The sequence below is a fragment of the Arachis ipaensis genome, chromosome B3 (genome assembly GCF_059453495.1).
Source record: "Arachis ipaensis isolate K30076 ecotype BB chromosome B3, ASM5945349v1, whole genome shotgun sequence".
NCBI classification, from domain to species: Eukaryota; Viridiplantae; Streptophyta; class Magnoliopsida; order Fabales; family Fabaceae; genus Arachis; species Arachis ipaensis.
This window is the reverse complement of record NC_142438.1, coordinates 121,215,414-121,237,810: the sequence shown is the minus strand read 5'-3', so window position 1 is coordinate 121,237,810 and position 22,397 is coordinate 121,215,414. Positions and strand designations below refer to the sequence as shown.

The 22,397-nt window shown below is 37.0% G+C and overlaps 1 pseudogene; it reads right to left on the bottom strand.

Annotated features, from left to right (window-relative positions):
- Positions 1-219: 219 nt before the first annotated feature.
- LOC107633525 (iron-sulfur assembly protein IscA, chloroplastic-like) lies at positions 220-18,024 on the bottom strand (annotated as a pseudogene).
- Between the last annotated feature and the right edge of the window lie 4,373 nt (positions 18,025-22,397).

Genomic DNA, 22,397 nt, shown 5'->3' with positions numbered 1-22,397 from the left:
AGTTGAGACGTCACATTCCTGTAGAGGCGACACGAGCCTAATACATGAGGCAAAATTTCACCTATTTGTAATTTTGTATTATGTGTGTCTGCGATTATGAATAGCCTAAACAAATTACATTGGCTAGTTCAAGTGGTTCAACGTTAAAGAAGTATACATAGTCTAAAGTATCCTTCGAAGAAACATCAGATATTGCAACTGTTGTCTATAAACATGATTTTACATTTCCGCAGCGAAGGATTTGCCACAACCACAAGTTTGTGTCGCATTAGGATTCTTGAAAGAGAAATCTCCCCCAATCAAGGCATCATTATAATCCAACTACATGCCAAATATGAAGAGTAGGCTCTTAGGATCGCAAATTGCAAATACAGATGGAGAAGCCAAAAATGTCAAGTGGTGACTTATATACAACCGTATGGATGCAGTTCATTTCAATCTTCATTAAGTAAGAAAGTAATAATATTCTAATTTCTAAGCAATGAAAAGTACATTCGTTCAAAGAGTAAATAAATAAAGAAATGCAGTGCTAACTGCTGTTTGAAATGAGCTGACAAAATTCTAGCAAACAAAGCTTAAACAGAAGTTCATGTTAAACACCAAGATTTTAATCCATTCTAAGATTAAAATTCATGCCTACCAGAGCAACATAGAGCTAGCAGATAATTAGCTGCAATCCTTCAAAATAATAATATTAGAAATAACTACAACTAGCCGATACATGTTGCACAAAAAAATGGCCATAAACTGCTCCATAAACAGCATTATATATCAGGATTTTCACAAATTCTTAACTCATTAAGAATTCATACCAATTGCCTAAACCCTAAACCCACATAGATCATATTATGCTGGTCAAACAGCTCAATTAGGAGATTATAAACACAACATTAATAAGAACTAGAAGATGAAATCATACCAATTATAAAACCAATGTACTCAATAATGGAGTCATCTGGCCTTGTATTAGTCTTGTCCTCAAAATCCATAGTGTATGACATACCAGAGCACCCACCCTGTTTGACACCTATTCTTAAACATAAATCCTCACTTCGCTCAGACCTCATCTTATTCAAGTGCTTCAGTGCATTATCCCTAAGTGATATTGCAGGTGCCACAGCCCCAGATGCAGGTTTCAAAAGGGGTTTGAGAATGAAAGTAAAAGATTGGATTAGGACAACATGTAGACATCGAGAAAAGGTATAACACACATGCCACTGCATACAAAATTCAAAGTACATGACAACAGCAGAAAAACTCAAGCTTATTCAAGGAGTGAGTTGGAGGAACACAAAGTAACGCATCGGATAATTCATATAGTCCATTATCCATCCCCTAAATCTATTATATGCATATTATTTCTATGGTTTTATTATTTGGATTCAACTCTGATTCACTGACTCTGATGCCAATTCTGTGATTAAAGCTGTTAAGTTAAGTATTGATTAATTACCTTGTGATGACAAACATATTTGATTATTTTCTATTATAACTAACTATTATGATGAGCAATGTAGGAATCAATTAAAGATAACCAATCAAGCAAGCAAGAATTGTGCAAAACAGCAATATTAGTGAAAATATCATTAAGATGATATCAATCCTATTTTGGAAAAATGTTGCACCATCAAAACAAGCAAGTGATACAGTCCAAGAATCAAATTCATGAGTGATTAGATAATTGCTGCATATTATAATCAAACTAAACAAGGAAAAGATTCTCATTCAAAGCCAACGGCTAAGTGCATTGATGTGTGCAACGACTAGTTGATGAAAAAGGAAATTATTCTAATATTGAAGAAGAGATTTCAAGCTCTATAAAAAAATTTCATCCAAAAAAGAAGACGGCAGTTCGAGCTTAAGTCAGAATATATACACAACCTAGTTTCCTTGTTATTTGAGTGTGTTTTTATTTTTATTTTGCCTAGATTCAAGCTTATTTTGAGAAATACAAAAGGTAAAGAGACTAGTGCATACAAAAGCCATTTAATCTTTATTTGCGTGTTTTGATTTTCAAAAATATGTTGGGTTAGAACTTAGAATGCACTTGGTTCCTCTTAACTAGGTCAGGTTAGCAACTGATAAACCACTATTTCATGGTTTATCTTGTGTTTAATTGAGTGGTTTCATCAAGTCATCACCCACTTATTCATACTAATTGCATGATTTTACATTTTCCTTCCTAGTATTATTTTATGATTGAAAACTTGCTTCCTAGAAAACTTTAATTTATGTATTTTAATTCTCCTTTATACCATTCGATACCGTGATCCGTGTGTTAAGTGTTTCAAGCTTTATAGGGCAGGAATAGCTTAGGAAATGGAGAGGAAGCTTGCAAAAATGGAAGGAACACAAGAAACTAAGAAGATGACCATCGAACACCGACGCGCGCGCATGGCTCACGCGAGCGCGCGGAATGGAGAAAATTGCAGCGACGCGTGCGCGTGGACGACGCACACGCGTGGATTAGAATCTGCACAAATGACGCAGACGCATGGACGACGCGTACGCATGACCTGCGTGATCTGCAGAATTAACAGAAAATGCTGGGGGCGATTTCGGGCCGCGTTTTGACCCAGTTTTCGGCCTAGAAACACAGAATAAAGCCAGGAAACATGCAGAGACTCAACACGACACAGAGACACGACTTTACATACACACATTAGGATAGTTTTAGGTTTTTAGATCTGAATCTAGAGAGGAATTACTCTCCCTCTAGTTTCTCTTTACATTCCCAGATCATTGCTTTTGCTTTTGGATATTGAAGAGTCATTACCTCCGTTAAAGATACTATTCTAGTTTGTTTCCTTACTTACTCTTTTATTTATTTATTTATTTCATATTCTTAATTCTTGTTTAGAATGGTAATTGGATTATTTACATGAATTGTTAGTGAAGAGGATTACTTTTACTTTTAAATTTCGAAGCTTTATTTTATTCAATTTATCATGTCTTCTTCTTATATTTTTATGAGCGTTATATTCATGTCAATGGAGTAGACTCCATACTTGACATGGGGGTTGATTAAAAGGAGACACTTGAGTTAGAAGGCTTAAGTGCTGATTAACTGGAAGTTGTTGGCTAGTTCTGTATTTACTAATGCTAGACCTTCCCAAGGGAGAGGACTAGGATTTGCGAATAAGAGTTAGCTTAATCACTTGACTTTCCTTTATTTAGTAAGGGTTAACTAAGTGAAAACAACAACCTTTTTAATACTACACTTAAGAGATCCCAACAAGGATAGAACTTCCAATTAATCATTTCCCCAGTCAAGGCTTTTTAGTTAGAATATTAATAATCATTCTTAGTTTTTATTGCTTTAATTTACAATTATTTAATTGCTTATCAACCAAACTCAAACTCTCTCGGAAAATTCCTAATTAATAAATTAGCACCCTTCCTTGCAACTCGTTGGGAGACGACCTGGGACTCATACTCCCAGTATTTTATTCTAAATTTTTGTGACACCTTTTTAAATTGGTGAAGCAGATTTTAGCTGGTTAAGAGTTATACTTGCAACGCTGTTCTCTTATTAAAAATCTCTTAATTGGCCTAACTTCTACCACGCACCAGTTTTTGGCGCCGTTGCCGGGGAGTTGCAATTGTGTGCTAAATTATTAATTAGTGTACATATTTTTTTATATGCATATTTTATTTTTATTTTATTACCATGAGCTATATGTTTCTTTCATTGAATGACGTGTTCACTGCCTGATCCGAGCTTAGCCGCGTTTAATCTTGAAATTGAAAGAACTATTTCACGTATTAGGCGAGCTCGACGTCGGTTAGCCTCTGAGGGTAGTGAAGTGATTGTTATCGATTCACCAGTCTCATCTGAGGGCGAATCTAAACCGCCATCTGAGAGCGAAACAAGCTCCTTTACTACTGATTCAATTAATTCACGTGCAGATAGAATGGCAGAACCTAGGAGGATTACTCTCCAGGAAGCTGGAGCCCCATATTTTGCAATGCAGCCGTATCAAGTGCATCATCCAACTCTGGCTGCAGATTTTGAGCTGAAGACTGCACTAATCAACTTAATGCCCAAGTTTCATGGTTTATCTGCTCAGGAGCCCATCAAGCACCTCAAGAATTTTCAAACAGCCTGTTCTACTGTTAGGCGTCAGGGTGCGAATGAAACTTCTATTCTGTTAACTGCCTTCCCATTTTCTCTTGAGGGAAAGGCAAGGGAGTGGTACTACTCCCAACCTGAAGCGACTGTTATCAACTGGGATACTCTCAGGAGAGAATTTTTGGAGAAATACTTTCCAGCTGAAGTTACAGACATACTAAGGAAAGAGATCTCCTGCATTGTTTAAGAAGAATCAGAAACTCTTTATGAGTATTGGAAGCATTTTAAGAACCTTCTAGACGCATGCCCCCATCACATGATTGACAGGCTAGTGTTGATCAGCTATTTCACTCAAGGCATGAAGCCTCGGGATAAAACTACACTAGATGGTGCTAGTAATGGTTCTCTGAAAAAGTACAAGATTGCAGATGAAGCATGGCAACTAATCAGTGACTTAGCTAAGTCCACCAGGAATCACAGGCACAGGAATAGCCACTCAAAAGCTGTTGCAGAAATTTCCTCTAGCACTGAGACCTCTACTCTTACACAGAGTATATGTGAAATGACCAACCTACTAAAGCAAATGCAGTTAAATCAACAACAAACTCAGCCTTCCCTACCACAACAAAGCCAAAAGTTAGTTCCACAAAGAGTATGCGGAATATGTGCTGATTATAGTCATTATACTGATGAATGCCCGCAACTCCAACAAGAAGACAACAGTGTGGCAGCTACTCATAACTTCTATGACCGCCCGAATCAAGGATACAATCAACAAGGCGGCAACTACAACCAAGGTAGAAACTATAACCAAGGATGGCAAGACAACTCAAACTAAAGTTGGAGAGATAACTCCAACCATGGCTGGAGGGACAACTATAACAGAGGAGGCAGAGACAACAATGGAAACCAGAGGTGGAATAACAACAACAGACAGCAGAATCAGAACCAACCTTACAACCAACAACAGGTCCCTCAGATCACTTATCCCATTCCTCATCAAATGATGAGATGCTTCGTTCTCTTGCACAAGGACAACAAGACATGCAGACTACACTAAACTCTACTCTAAATGGTTTGAATGCCACTTTACAAGCTCTCGCCGTCCGGATAGATTCATTACCTACTTCCACTAAGCAACATTTAAGCTCCAGTGGAATTCCTTCTCAACCCTTACCTAACCCCAAGGGTGGCATCAATGCCATCACTTTAAGGTCCGGAACCACACTGCCAGAGAGGAATCAAGAGGAGCCAAGCCCAATAGTATACACCCCAGCGGAGGATGTGATAGAAGTATAAGATGTTGAAATGGAAGATGCTGAAGAGGAAGATAAAGTACAAGACAAGGTTGAAGAAGAATTAACTCAGCCAAGGAATGGAGCACCAAAGGATACAGAAGCTGCAAGTGGTGCCATTCCAATCCCATTCCCACATCTTGCAAGGAAGTCCAAAAAGTAGATGGAACTTGATCCCAAAATGGTAGAAATTTTTAAAAAGGTTGAGGTAACTGTTCCCCTTTTTGATGTTATTCAGCAAGTACCTAAATATGCAAAGTTTCTGAAATATTTATGCATTCATAAAGAGAAAATTAATGAATTAGAAACTATTCCTTTAGGTAGTTCTATATTTGCTTTAATGGGAGGTATACCTGAAAAATGTAGTGATCCAGGTCCATGCATGGTTACCATTGGAGGTGTAATATTTTCTGATTGCATGTGTGACTTAGGAGCGTGTGTTAGTATAATGCCATTGTGTATATATGATACTCTAAGGCTCCCTCCTTTAAAAAGGTCGGCAGCTTGTTTTGTGTTAGCAGATAAAAACATTATTACAGTAGTTGGAATTGCTGAAGATGTATTAGTGAGCATTAAGGGATCACATTTTCCATTGACTTCTATATCCTGGAAATGCCCCCTAATGACTCAGGAAGACCATCATCAATCCTGCTTGGAAGACCATTCCTGAAAACCTCGAAGTTCAAGATGGATGCATTCTTAGGAACATACTCCTTTGAGATAGATGGCAGAACAGTAAGTTTCAGTTTAAATGAAGCTATAAAGCACCCTCTGAAAGATCATTCTATCTTCCAGTGTGACATCATTGATGAAACTATAGCTGAAGTTTACCGAGAAGAATTAGAAGAGAAGCACATAGAGCAAAGTCCAAGTGTGGGGACACCCTCTGAACATAATGAAGACACTTTACCATTATCACTAGCCCCGGAGGATCCAGAACCTAGTCATGAGCAGAAACTAGAATTGAAGCCCATTCCTCCACACCTCAAGTATGCTTACCTTGAGGATAATCAGAAGTTTCCAGTTATCATTGCAAGGGAACTCACTTCTCAACAAGAGGAACAACTGCTTAGTGTACTAAGAAAGCATAAAAAAGCACTTGGGTGGAGCTTGGCGGATATAGTAGGCATCAGTCCTCAAGTTTGTGAGCACAGAATATATTTAGAAGAGGAATCAAAACCTGTCTGTCAACCCCAAAGAAGATTGAATCCAACCATCTTAGAAGTTGTCAAGAAAGAAGTAACTAGGCTACTTGAAGCAAATATCATTTACCCCATCTCAGACAGTGAATGGGTCAGTCCAGTACAAGTGGTGCCCAAGAAGTCTGGAGTCACAACAGTAAAGAATGAGCATGGAGAGCTCCTAACAACTAGAGTACAGAATTCATGGAGGGTTTGCATTGACTATAGACGTCTCAACCAAGCTACTCGCAAGGATCATTACCCCTTGCCATTTATTGATCAAATGCTTGATCGCCTGTCAGGTAAATCCCATTATTGCTTTTTAGACGGCTATACAGGCTACTTTCAAATTCATATAGCTCCTGAGGATCAGGAGAAGACCACTTTTACATGTCCCTTTGGAACGTATGTGATGAGCGGATAATTTATACGCTTTTTGGCATTGTTTTTAGGTAGTTTTTAATATAATTTAGTTAGTTTTTACTATGTTTTTATTATTTTTCAAGCAAAATTCATATTTCTGGACTTTACTATGAGTTTGTGTATTTTTCTGTGATTTCAGGTATTTTCTGGCTGAAATTGAGGGACCTGAGCAAAAATCTTATTCAGAGGCTGAAAAAGGACTGCAGATGCTGTTGGATTCTGACCTCCCTGCACTCAAAATGAATTTTTTGGAGCTAAAAAAACCCAATTGCGTTGGAAAGTAGACATCCAGGGCTTTCCAGCAATATATAATAGTCTATACTTTGCCCGAGTTTTGACGATGCAAACTGGCGTTCAAACGCCAACTTCCTGCCCTATTCTGAAGTTAAACGCCAGAAATAGGTTACAAACCAGAGTTAAACGCCACAAACAGGCTGCAACCTGGCGTTTAACTCCAAGAAGAGTCTCTACACATGAAAGCTTCAATGCTCAGCCCAAGTACACACCAAGTGGGCCCTAGAAGTGGATTTCTGCACTATCGGCACTTAGTTACTTATTTTCTGTAACCCTAGCTACTAGTTTAGTATAAAAACTACTTTTAGAAACTTATTTCACATCTTTGGACGCTTAGTCCTTAGACCTTTATGCTGTTGTACACATTTGGAGGCTGGCCATTCGGCCATCCCTAGACCTTTCACTTATATATTTTCAACGGTGGAGTTTCTACACCCCATAGATTAAGGTGTGGAGCTCTGCTGTTCCTCATGAATTAATACAAAGTACTATTGTTTTTCTATTCAACTCAAGCTTATTCTCATTCTAAGATATTCATTCGCACACAAGAACATGATGAATGTGATGATTATGTGACACTCATCGCCATTCTCACTTATGAACGCGTGCCTGACAAACACTTCCATTCTACATGAAAACAAGCTTGAATGCATATCTCTTAGCCTCTTGGTTCACGATCAGAGTCTTCGTGGTATAGGCTAAAATTATTGGCGGCCATTCCTGAGATCCGGAAAGTCTAAACCTTGTCTGTGGTATTCCGAGTAGGATCTGGAAAGGGATGACTGTGACGAGCTTCAAACTCGCGAGTGTTGGGCATAGTGACAGACGCAAAAGGATCAATGGATCCTATTCCAACATGATCGAGAACCGACAGATGATTAGCCGTGCGGTGACAGCGCATTTGGACCATTTTCACTGAGAGGACAGACGGTAGCCATTGACAATGGTGATCCCCCAATATAAAGCTTGCCATGGAAAGGAGTATGAATGATTGAATGAAGGCGGTAGGAAAGCAGATATTCAGAAGGAGAAAAGCATCTCCATACACTTATCTGAAATTCTCACCAATGAATTACATAAGTATTTTTATCTTATTTTCTATTTTATTTATATTTTAATTATCTTAAATCCCAAAACCATTTGAATCTGCCTGACTGAGATTTACAAGATGACCATAGCTTGCTTCAAGCCGACAATCTCCGTGGGATCGACCCTTACTCACGTAAGGTTTATTACTTGGACGACCCAGTGCACTTGCTGGTTAGTTGTGTGGAGTTGTGAAAAGGAGTTGAGATTACAATCGTGCGTACCAAGTTTTTGGCGCCATTGAGATCACAATTTCGTGCACCAGTATGCGTACAAAAGGATGCCTTTTGGCTTATGTAATGCACCAGCTACTTTCCAAAGATGCATGATGAGTATCTTTTCAAATCTTATTGAGAACTGTATGGAAGTATTTATGGATGATTTTAGAGTATATGGTGATTCATTTAACCTCTTCTTGGATAGTTTAGCTAGAGTATTAGACAGATGTGTCAGTTCAAACCTTGTATTGAATTTTGAAAAATGTCACTTTATGGTAAAACAAGGGATTGTTCTAGGACATGTTGTTTCTAATACTGGTATTTCTGTAGATCCAGCAAAGGTAGATGTCATTTCTAGTTTACCTTACCCCTCCTCCGTGAGGGAAGTCCGTTCGTTCTTTGGCCATGCAGGTTTTTACAGGAGATTCATTAAGGACTTCAGTAAGGTAGCATTACCTTTATCCAGACTGTTACAGAAAGATATTGAGTTCGAATTCAGTGAAGATTGCATGAAAGCGTTTGATAAGCTAAAAATTGCCCTGACTCAAGCTCCGATTGTGAGAGGACCAAACTGGAGCCAGCAATTTGAAATTATGTGTGATGCATCCAACCATGTAGTAGGAGCGGCGTTGGCCCAGCGCGAAGGTAAGGATTCTTTCATAATTGCTTATGCATCTAAAACCTTAGATGCTGCTCAGTCTAATTACACTACTACTGAAAAAGAGCTTCTTGCTATTGTTTTTGCTCTGGATAAATTCTGAGCCTATTTACTTGGTACTAAGGTAGTAGTATACTCAGACCATGCAGCTCTAAAATATTTATTAGCTAAAAAAGAGTCTAAACCAAGATTGATATGTTGGATATTGTTGCTGCAAGAATTTGATTTAGAAATTAAGGATAGGAGTGGTAACCAGAATTCAGTGACAGACCACTTGAGTCACCTTGAACACATTAAAGATGACTCCACTCCTATCAATGATACTTTTCCATTTGATAGCTTGCAAGCATTATCTGAAGTAGTTCCTTGGTATGCACCTGTAGCTAATTATCTAGTTAGCCATACTTTTCCTCCCAATTTTACTAAGCATCAAAGAGACAAGCTGAAAAGCAAATCTAAATATTATATATGGGATGACCCATACTTATTGAGGTGTGGTGCTGATCAGGTAATTAGAAGATGTGTGCCCCAATCAGAATTCCAGTTCATTTTAGAGGCCTGCCACTCTTCTGAGAGTGGAGGACATTTTGGCCCTCAAAGAACAGCTAGAAAAATCTTAGACTGTGAATTCTGGTAGCCTACTCTTTTTAAAGATACTGCTGAATTTTGTAAATCTTGTTTCCCATGCCAAAGGTTCGGTAATATATCCAAGAGGAATGATATGCCTCAACAGATTATGCTTTTCTGTGAAATTTTTGATGTTTGGGGCATTGACTTCATGGGTCCATTTCCAAACTCTAATGGTTACCTTTATATACTGTTAGCTGTAGATTACATTTTTAAATGGGTGGAAGCAATTCCTACCCGTACTGATGATGCTAACGCTGTTGTTTCCTTTTTTAGAAACCATATTATTTGCCACTTTGGATCACCACGAGCAATCGTGAGTGATCAAGGCACTCACTTTTGTAACAGGAGACTGACAGGATTACTGAAGAAGCATGGGATTATTCATAAAGTAGCAACAGCTTATCATCTCCAGACCAATGGACAAGCAGAAGTGTCTAACAGAGAAATTAAACACATTTTGGAGAAGATAGTGAAACCTCATAGGAAAGACTGGAGTGCCAGGCTACAAGATGCACTCTGGGCATATAGAACAGCGTACAAGACACCCATTGGGATGAGCCCCTTCCACTTAGTATACAGAAAGACTTGCCACCTTCCAGTAGAGGTGGAACACAAGGCTTTCTGGGCTGTAAGGGAGTGCAACATGAATTTTGAAGAATCTGGTGCTGAAAGAAAGCTGCAACTAGCAGAATTGGAGAATCTTCGCCTAGAAGCATATGACAATTCCAAGCGATACAAAGAGAAGATGAAGGCTGTCCATGACAAGCACATAAAAAGGAGAGAGTTCAGACCAGGGGAGTTAGTTCTTCTTTATAACTCTAGATTGAGGCTTATGCCAGGCAAACTGAGATCAAGATGGGAAGGTCCCTATAGAGTAGAAAGGGCAGAGCCATACGGAGTTTTTCACCTGCGTCATCCTTCTAGCTCCAAATTTTTGAAGGTTAATGGACATCGCCTAAAGCTTTATCATGGAGAGAAGATGAAGGATCACAAAAAGCTAGAGGTTTTCCTCTTGGAAGACCCACCAACAGAAGTAGAATAAGCCTGAAGAACGTCCAACTTAAGGACGTAAAAGCATAGTGCTAGGTGGGAGACAATCCACCATGGTATGATCGTTCAATTTCAGTCTTAGTTTTATTTTACTTTATTCTATTTTGCTTTTGTTAATGTCTCTTCTTATAATCTCTGCATATATTTTGCATTTGCATTTGCATTCTGTATATAAAAAAATGCACGCGACGCGTAAGCGTCGCTGACGCGTCCGCGTCATATGTGCCTTGAACACGAGAAGAAAGGAAGTAGAGAGTCACGCAAGAGCATGGCTGGAGGCGTGCCTTAGGCACAAGCATGCCCACGCGACCGCGTCAATGACGCGTCCACGTCATTTTGAAAAAGAGCCTCCCACGCGTATACGTCACCCAAGCGAATGCGTGGCCCTGCGAAATCGACTAAAGATGTGTATGGCAGAGAGTTATGATGGAGTGGGACTGGAATGATGCTAGAAGCACAAGCCCTATCACGCGAACGCGTGCCCTATGCGTCTGCGTCGTTTTCAAAATATGGCCATTCACGCGATCGCGTCACCCACGCATCCGTGTCACCTAAATTTTTGGCAAAATGCGTATAAAACAGAAAGTTGTGCGTACGCGAGGCTACACTCACGCCAATAGCACAAATCAGGCCACGCGATCGCGTGACCCACGCGTCCGCATCACCTGAACTTATCACACACCACGCGATCGCGTGCTCCACGCGTCCGCGTCACATGTGATGCACAGCTCATCCAGATAAACGCCAAATATCATATCTTTTCTTTTCCAAATCAAAATATTTTCTTTCCCTTCTTATTTCTTTCTTCTCTCTTCTTCCTTCTTTATTCTTTCTCACTCTTCATTTTTTTTCCTTTCCCTATTTTTCACATCCATTATCAAGGTTCTTTTCTTTCTCTCTTTACTTTTGTTTACTTTTCCTTTATTATTTTTATTAATGTTTTCTTCTTCTTTTTCTTTTTACTTTCATTATTTATATTTTCTTTTTCTTTCTTTTTCTTTTCTTTTTATTCCTTTAATTGGTGTTAGATATTTAATTGGGTGATTATTTTCTTTTATATTTTGCTTATGAGTTATTGTGGAATTGTTTGACAATTAATATTACCTCTTAAAGGGTTGCTTGCATGTTCACTTTAATACTGTCAATAACATATTCACCATGCATGCTATGTGTTTGTGAAAAAGTCTGTATGGCATTCCACATTATTTTATATTATTCTATTCTACTATTCTAATGCCTGTTTTTCACAAACCCCTTTTATATTTTATTGATTAAATATAATTGTCAATACAAACAGATTGTTAGTTTGAAAGAGTTGATAATCTAACTTGGACATTTAATGCTTGATCTATGCTACTCATGCCTTTGCCGGCATGCCAATAAACATCTTGCATTAAATAGCCATCAAATGCACTTGCTATATTTCCATTGATGAACTTTTCACATGTAGTCATGACCATGTGTTAACGACATCCTTCTTTACCGTGCATTGATTATCACCTCTACTATCCTCAACCTTGCTCGAACCCTTAGCTTTACATATTACTCTCTCTTTCCCTTTTCAGGATGGCCACCAAGAAAGGTAAAGAGAAAGCTACTCCCAAACCACCAGCAAGGAAAGGAACAAAAAGAGCACTAGTGGCAGAGCCATCTTCAACCGCAGTAAATCCCTCAACAAAGCGAATCAAGAGGATCATCAAGGTCGATAAAAAAGAGAAAGCTTTTCCAGCAAAGGACACTGCGCGGTTCACTAACCGCTACTGTGAGCAGATGTTCCCTATCCTGGCAGAGAAGAATTATATAACGAGTACCTTCTCGTCCTCCCGACAAACATTGTTGAATTTGTTGAGTCCCGCATTGAGCGAAGACAATGGGGGTTCCTACGGAGACAGCCACGGCAGGTTAACCTTTCATGGATAGTTGAATTCTACTCCAATTTTCACATGCCAACTATGCAGTCTGTCTATGTCCGTCAGAAGCAAGTCCCCATAACAGAAGAGGCCATTCAACGAGCTTTAGATCTTCCCCCTGCACCAGAAGGATTGGACGCATTCCAAGAAGCCTCATTCAAATGCCAGACATACCAATTTGACTGGGACACCGTTCTCAGAGTTATAGCACAACCTGGCAGCAGATGGACCTATGGATACCATCGATCTCAACCTAAGAGCATATTGGCTTCAGCACTCACCTTGGAGGCTCGAGTATGGGCACGGATTATGTCCCATTACGTCTTCCCGAGCACTCGTGTATCCTTACAGACCAGTACCTCAATTTACCAAGACACATTCGGCATGCTATGAGACACGTACAGATTGCGGGTAACATACCTTTTCCCGCCTTGGTTTCAGATCTAGTCTCAGTAGCCGGAGTCTCCTACAGAGCTGGGGACACCAAGGCCATAATTCCACGAGATGATCAAGTCGTCTCTAACGGGAAGTATATCAGACCTCCAGCAGCCACTACTAGCCGGCCTACAGTGTAACAGCCCAGACCACCCGCTAGCACGATATTGTCCGCTTTGGCACACAAGGCCTCACAGTTTTGCCTTTGACGATAGGGATGATAGCCGAAGCCCCCCACACTCACTCGTCAAAACGCGTCATGCTAGGGAGAGGTATCCACACCCTTATAAGGCATGCTTCGTTCCCCTCTCCAACCGATGTGGGCCTTACAATCCACCCCCTAAGGGAGTCCAGCTCCCTCGCTGGCACATCGATCCGAGCTCTGGCTCTGATACCATCTGTAACAGCCCAGACCACCTGCTAGCACGATATTGTCTGCTTTGGCACACAAGGCCTCACGGTTTTGCCTTTGACGATAGGAATGATAGCCGAAGCCCCCCACACTCACTCGTCAAAACGCGTCATGCAAGGGAGAGGTATCCACACCCTTATAAGGCATGCTTCGTTCCCCTCTCCAACCGATGTGGGCCTTACAATCCACCCCCCTAAGGGAGTCCAGCGCCCTCGCTGGCACATCGATCCGAGCTCTGGCTCTGATACCATCTGTAACAGTCCAGACCACCCGCTAGCACGATATTGTCCGCTTTGGCACACAAGGCCTCACGGTTTTGCCTTTGACGATAGGGATGATAGCCTAAACCCCCCACACTCACTCGTCAAAACGCGTCATGCTAGGGAGAGGTATCCACACCCTTATAAGGCATGCTTCGTTCCCCTCCCCAACCGATGGGGGGCTTCGGCTATCATCCCTATCGTCAAAGGCAAAACCGTGAGGCCTTGTGTGCCAAAGCGGACAATATCGTGCTAGTGGGTGGTCTGGGCTGTTACAACCCACCTAAAGAAGACCCAGACACCTTGGACTCCACTTCATATATAAGCACAGGGAGCCATGACGGTCCCGATTGTGGAGATGCTGCTACCAGCCCCCCCCTCCCCCCCGTTGTTCCTAACTGATGGCACTGAGGACAGTGCCAAGCTTTAAGTGTGGGGAGGTCGGTCAGTACCTGACTTCCGGAGGTAATTTCTCTTTCTTAACACCAATAAAATAGGATATTTAATTATTTTTCTTTTATTAGGATAGGATAGATAGCATAGTAATAAGTAATTGCATGCATGTTCTATTTGGTTAAAAAATAATAAGTTTCTTTTTAAGACCCTATTTTTGAAAAATTTCACTAATTTAAATCAAATTTTTTGTGTTAAACTTGTTTGGAAGTTGTATTTGGAACATAGTTAAAAGCTAAAATACACAACCTGTGAGACTTGAGCTTAATGACATGGTTACATTATTTAACCATAATATTTTATTCTTGTGTGTTTGCTTCTCTATGATTGTGATCTATATTTTGTTTCATCCTATATGTCCAATATTTAATGTGTTATATGCATGCATATGATTGAGGCCATCAATTGATTATTAACTCGCTTATCCTAAATAGCCTACCCTTTCAATTACCTTTGTTAGCCACTTTGAGGCTTTTAATCCCATTTGTTCTATATTATACCACATTACTAGCCTTAAGTAGAAAAACAAGTAATACCCCAAATTGAATCTTTGGTTAGCTTAAGATAGAAATTGTGTGTCAATTAAGTATGGGGAAATTGTGGGAACATGGGTTAATAAGGGAATGTGTCATGATAAAATATTAGGAATTTGGGTACCTACTCATGTGAAACTAAGAAAAATTATAAATCCATGTGCATTGGCAATGTTATTTTTATGCTGCAAAAAAAATCCCAAAAATATTCAATTAAATAAGTAATTAGATAAATGAATAAGGGGACAAAATTACCCCAATGTTAAGCCTAATGAAAAATCAATGAACATGTGATACAAGTTAAAAGAAGAGTTGATACATGAGTATGTAATACAAAAGTGGGAAAACTTTGGGTAATTAGGCATGAATTTAAAAGTATAGAGTGTATGTATAGATAAGAGCTTAGGTTAATCAAGGATTCAATTTATAGCTCACTCAACCATATATATACCCTCACCTTTTACCTTGGCCCCATTACAACCTTGAAAAGACATCATGATGTTTGCATTGGTACATTAAATACTTGTTGATTGGTTAGGTGAAGAACAAGGTTTAGAAAGCATGATTAGAGAAGAGTAGAGTGATTATCCTATACACTAGAGTGACTAGAGTGCATATACACCATCAGTGAGGGTTCAATGCTTAATTCTATGTTCCCTGCTTTCATGAGCTGTCTTCTTACAGGTTTACTTGCTTTTACTGTATAAATTTTAATTGGTGATACTTGATTTATATTTGTCTTAAAGAACTTATTTATTTTTAACCAAGTAGACAAAATCATATAGTTGCATTCATATACATAGGTTTCATTGCATTGCATGAGTCTTACTTCTCCCTACTCATTTGTTTTATCTCCTTAAGCTAAGCATGAGGACATGCTAATGTTTAAGTGTGGGGAGGTTGATAAACCACTATTTCATGGTTTATCTTGTGTTTAATTGAGTGGTTTCATTAAGTCATCACCCACTTATTCATACTAATTGCATGATTTTACATTTTCCTTCCTGGTATTATTTTATGATTGAAAACTTGCTTCCTAGAGAACTTTAATTTATGTATTTTAATTCTCGTTTATACCATTCGATGCCGTGATCCGTGTGTTAAGTGTTTTAGGCTTTATAGGGCAGGAATGGCTTAGGAAATGGAGAGAAAGCTTGCAAAAATGGAAGGAACACAAGAAACTAAGGAGATGACCAGCGAACACCGACGTGCGCGCATGGCTCACGCGAGCGCGCGGAATAGAGAAAATTGCAGTGATGCCTGCGCGTGGATGACGCGCACGCGTGGATTGAAATCTGCACAAATGACGCGAACGCGTGGACAACACGTACGCGTGACCTGCGCGATCTGAAGAATTAACAAAAAATGCTGGGGGCGATTTCAGGCCATGTTTTGACCCAGTTTTCGGCCCAGAAATACAGAATAAAGCCAGGGAACATGTAGAGACTCAACACGACACAAAGACACGACTTTACATACACACATTAGGATAGTTTTAGGTTTTTAGATCTGAATCTAGAGAGAAATTACTCTCCCTCTAGTTTCTCTTTACATTCCCAATTCATTGCTTTTGCTTTTAGATATTGAAGAGTCATTACCTCCGTTAAAGATACTATTCTAGTTTGTTTCCTTACTTACTCTTTTATTTATTTATTTCATATTCTTAATTCTTGTTTAGAATGGTAATTGGATTATTTTCATGAATTGTTATTGAAGAGGATTACTTTTACTTTTAAATTTCGAAGCTTTATTTTATTCAATTTATCATGTCTTCTTCTTATATTTTTATGAGTGTTATATTCATGTCAATGGAGTAGACTCCATACTTGACATGGGGGTTGATTAAAAGGAGACACTTGAGTTGGAAGGCTTAAGTAATGATTAACTGGAAGTTGTTGGCTAGTTCTGTATTTACTAATGCTAGACCTTCCCAAGGGAGAGGACTAGGATTTACGAATAAGAGTTAGCTTAATCACTTGACTTTCCTTTATTTAGTAAGGGTTAACTAAGTGAAAACAACAACCTTTTTAATACTACACTTAAGAGATCCCAACAAGGATAGAACTTCCAATTAATCACTCCCCCAGTCAAGGCTTTTTATTTAGAATATTAATAATCATTCTTAGTTTTTATTGCTTTAATTTACAATTATTTAATTGCTTATCAACCAAACTCAAACTCTCTCGGAAAATTCCTAATTAATAAATTAGCACCCTTCCTTGCAACTCGTTGGGAGACGACCTGGGACTCATACTCCCAGTATTTTATTCTAAATTTTTGTGACACCTTTTTAAATTGGTGAGACGAATTTTAGCTGGTTAAGAGCTATACTTGCAACGCTGTTCACTTATTAAAAATCTCTTAATTGGCCTAACTTCTGCCACGCACCAGCAACTAGGTTATTTACTAAGTTTGAAATAGTTTAGAATTGGTGTTTATAGTGAAAATTCTTATTGATTATAGTGAAAATTCTATCATTGTTGTAGTAGAGACTAGACGTAGATCACATTGCACTTTGTGACCAAACTAGGATATATCGTGGTGTTAATCTTCTTCTTTCTTAAAACTCTGCAACTTCCATTTTTGTTTTGTTCTGGCTGCAGAAGGAGACAAAAATAAAAATAATCTCCAGTTTTAGTGTACTGCACAATATTAAGCATTAAAAGTGTTTCATTGATTCAATCCCTTCTCATCAACTCACTTGAAACCTTCAAAAAGCCAAAATAATGCACGACAGAACCGAAATCAATAAACCCTAACATGAATTTTGCAACAAGTTAAAAGACAGTACCGCATAATCCAGCAATAATTATGATATTGCTAATCTCGATCTATTTTTGTTATTAATTAACATAGTAATAGTTAACGCCAGCTACACAAATAAGCAAGCACTAAGAAACAAGAACATCATAAGAAGAGAATAGTATACTGCGAAAATTAAAGCATACCAGAAACTGGGGCTGAAACTGATCGAATTGAAAGTGGCCTTGTTCAATTCAGATTTGACTGTGGAAATCGGAAAGAGAGTGAAGTTTGAGATTGAGTATGACTTTGAGGAACAGAGAGAAGGCGAATAAATTGGGGAGAGGGCATGGTAGTTGCAGAGAACGCCATTGGAGAAATCGCAAACACCAACTTCCGTCTTCTACCACCCAATTTTCAATATTTATGTTGGGTGTACAACATTTCCCAATTTTTTATTTTTATGCTGTTTGCTTTCTTAGAATGATAAATTCATTGGTACTGATTACATATGTTAAAAATATAGAGAAATAATAATATGATTTGTGGAATTTATTTTTTTCGTCAACATCTAATCTTTTTAAAAAATATATATATCATATTAATATTTTTATTAAAATATTTTTATAATTTAATAAAAATAAAAAATATTTTTTATTTAATTTTTTAAAAGACTTAAATATTTTTTTATGTTAGACAAAAATGATCCTTTAAAATTAATCAAATTGTGTTACAATATGAAAATTCACTCAGTGTCTACTCAGTATGATTTATTCTTTCAATATTTTTGGATAGTACAAACATTAAAGGATAAATGCTACAAGATTTTCAAAACTTAAAAAAAATTAAACCTTGCACATGTATAAATAGCAGCATAAGTTGAGGGAATGGACACATATACAATAATATATAAATTTCTCTCTCTTTTCTCTATCTCTCTGTGGATTTTAAGTTGTAATATATATAATACTAATAAATATATAAATTATTTTTATTATACTGAGATAATTATTGGTAAATATTAATACTAAAGTCTTCTATTTATATTTTTTATTTTATATTTATTATATTTTTCTTATTTATTTATTTATTTTACAAAGACTCTAATTAAATTTTAGGAAGACTCAAGTAATAAATTTTCATTATGTCGTCACTCTCTCATCTTGAATTTAATGCTCTTGATATTTCTGGAAATAACTACTTATCATAGATATTAGATGCCAAAAGATTCAATGGATCTAAGAGATACCACTAAAGATGAAAATAATACATCCCAAAAAAATAAAGACAAAGTCATGATCTTTCTTCGTCACCATCTTGACGAATGATTGAAAAATGAATATCTCACATTAAAAGATCCTGCAGATTTGTGGAAAAACCCTTGAAGAAAGGTATAATCATCAAAAGACAGTGATACTTCCTCAAGTCCGATATGAGTGGACGCACTTACATCTACAGGATTTTAAATCCATAAATGAATACAATTCAACAATGTTCCGAATTACCTCATGAATGAAATTATGTGGGGAATAAATAACTGATAATGACATATTAGAGAAAACTTTATTGACCTTCCATGCCTTGAATGTGCTCCTGCAGCAATAGTATCGAGAAAAAGAATTTAAAAAATATTATGAGCTAATTTCTTGCCTTCTTGTTGTTGAGCGTAACAATGAATTGCTTTTAAAAAAATTATGAAGCGCGTCCAGTTAGCGCTGTCCCATTTTTTGAAGCAAATGTGGTAAATCATAACCCCAAAAGAGGTAAATGGAAATATTTTGGTAACAAAAAAAATTTATGGAAGGAAGAAAAATTATGTTCACAAGAAAGGATCTCATCAGAAGTGGGATAAAAAAAGAAACAATGAACAAAATAAATCAACAGAAGATAATTATTTCCATTGTGGTAGAAAGGGTCATTGGTCTCGTATCTGTCGTAGTCTAAGGCACCTAGTCAATCTTTATCAAGCATATTTGAAAAAGGATGACAAAAGAAATGAAACAAATTTTGTTTCAAAGGATGTTACTGAAAATTACACCACTCATTATGAAGTATCTGATTTCTTTGAGGATCCTGAAGGAAATATTGGTCATTTGATCAATGATGAAAAAGTTTAATATGTGGGTTTGTTAAATACTCGTGTAAATAAATAATGTGAGAAACTTCGTATTAAGTTTGATTTTCTATTTCAAGTATGATGTATATAAATAATGTTTAATAAAATATTAATGTTTATGTTTATGAATTTCAAAATTACTAAATGTGTCCAATTCTAAAATAATAATAACAGTAATAATAATAAAACTTTTAGTATATGACACTATTTTTATGTACAATTCTTCTTAGAAAAACAATTCCGATTAGGAATATAACTTTACTGCGCATATACTTTTGCTCATTTTATTATTATTATTTGTCTTGAAAGAAAATGGTAAGAACATATAATGAAAATATTTGTCCTGCGGATAGTGCAAGTTTGCATACTATTCTCAAAAGTAATATATATTTTACACACTTGTACCAAAAGAAGAATATGTTAATACTATTATGTCTCAGGCAATGTGATAGAAGGTTCCGGAAGAGCTATGACTTTGTTTTTTGGAGGAATAAAATTCATAATAAATAATGCACTATTGTTCTGGAATATGTTTGGTTGGAAGAAAAGAAATAGAGAGGAAGGAAATAGAAAGGAAAGAAATTGAGTGGATTTTTATTTTCTTTAGATGTGTTTGGATGGAAGGAAAATAAGAAGGAAATAAATGTTATAAAAAGACAATTTTACCCCTATATTATAAAATATATTGAAAAAGTGAAGGGGTAGTATTGGAAGTAGAGAGAGAAACATTAGTTTTCTCTCTATTTTTTCCATCCATTTTCTTTCCTCTCTAATTTTCCTTCTCAACCAAACAAAGGAAAATAATCATTTTCCTTCCCATATTCTTTCCTCCCTTTTCTTTCCTTCCATTTTTCTCTCAAACAAACATAGTGTAAGGAACTTATTGAGTTTTAAAGATATTCACCGGAATGGATATCATGTTGAAATAATGAATGAGGAAAATCATGAGTATTTAATTATTTATGTATCACAACTCATGATTCAAATAAAAAGGTTATATTAAAAAGTTACCCTCACTTTCAGAAAAGCACAATTTTCAAAAAATCTAATCAAAGTAATTCGTCTTGATAATGCTGGTGAATTCACTTCCCAAGCCTTTGATACTTATTGTATGGCTAATGGAATAAGCGTTGAACATCCAGTATCTCATTGTCACACACAAACTGGTTAGCAGAATCACTTATTAAATGCCTCCAATTAATTGTTAGACTCTAACTTATGAGAACAAATCTTTCAACCTCAGCTTGGGGACATGCTATTTTACATGCCACAGCACTTACTCGTTTGAGACCAACAAGTTACTATCAGTTCTCTCTTATGCAATTAGCTTTTGAGCAGCAGATAAATGTTTTCCATTTAAGAATATTCAGGGAATATTCGGGTGTGCGATATATGTTTCCATTGCACCACCTTCTCGAACTAAAATGAGACCCTAAAAAAATTAGAGATATATGTTGGATATGATTCTCCCTCTATATTGAGGTATCTTGAGATACAAACTGGAGATGTATTTAAAATCCGATTTGCAGATTTTCATTTTGATGAATCAAAATTTTCAACATTAGGGAAGGAGAATAAGTTTTCTAAAAAGGAACTTAATTAGAATGCATCATCCTTGATGCATTTAGATCCTAGATCAGGGCAATATGAACTAGAAGTTCAAAAGATTATACATTTACAAAGAATAGCAAATGAATTGTTTGATGCATTTTTTTAATAAAAAAAGATTACTAAATCCTATATACCAGCTGAAAATGCTAAAATTCGAATTAATGTCCCAGTCGGACAAAAGGCCACCAAAACAAATTCACGTAAGAAGCGTGGTAGGCCTATCGGTTCCAACGACAAAAATCTTCGAAAAAGAAAAAAGATAAATACTATTCCTATTGAAAAAGATAAATACATAGTAAAGACACCTGCAGTTGTCCAAAATTTTGATATAGTTTTGACGCCATAAGACGTTCACGTACTTGAAAATTGTGAAAATGACGAGATCTCGATAAATTGTGTCTTTATAGGAGAAAAATGGAACCAAAATAAGACAATTGTCAATGAAATATTTGCATATAATGTGACGTTAAATATCATGCATGAAAGTAAGGATCTTGAGCCAAGAACAGTCGAAGAATGTCGACAAAGGAATGATTGGCCAAAATGGGAAGAAGTTATGAAGGTTGAGTTAGACTCACTTGCAAAACGTGAAATATTTGGACCTGTAGTCCGTACATTAGAAAATGTAAAACCTGCTAGATACAAATGGATATTTGTGAGAAAACAAAACAAGAAAAATGAAGTTGTACATTACAAATCTCGACTTGTGGCGTAAGGTTTTTTACAAAGGTCCGGTATAGATTATGAAGAAACACATTCTCCTATAGTAGATGTAATAACTTTGCGTTATTTGGTCAGTTTATCTGCATACCATAAACTACATATGCATCTAATGGATGTGGTAACATTCTATTTATACGGATCATTAAATCGTGATATCTATATGAAAGTTCTTGAAGGACTAAAGATATCTAAACCATCCCATGAATATTCGTAGCAGTTATACTCAGTAAAATTGCAAAAATCTTTATATGATCTAAAACAATTTGACAAATGTGGTATAATCGTCTTATTGAGT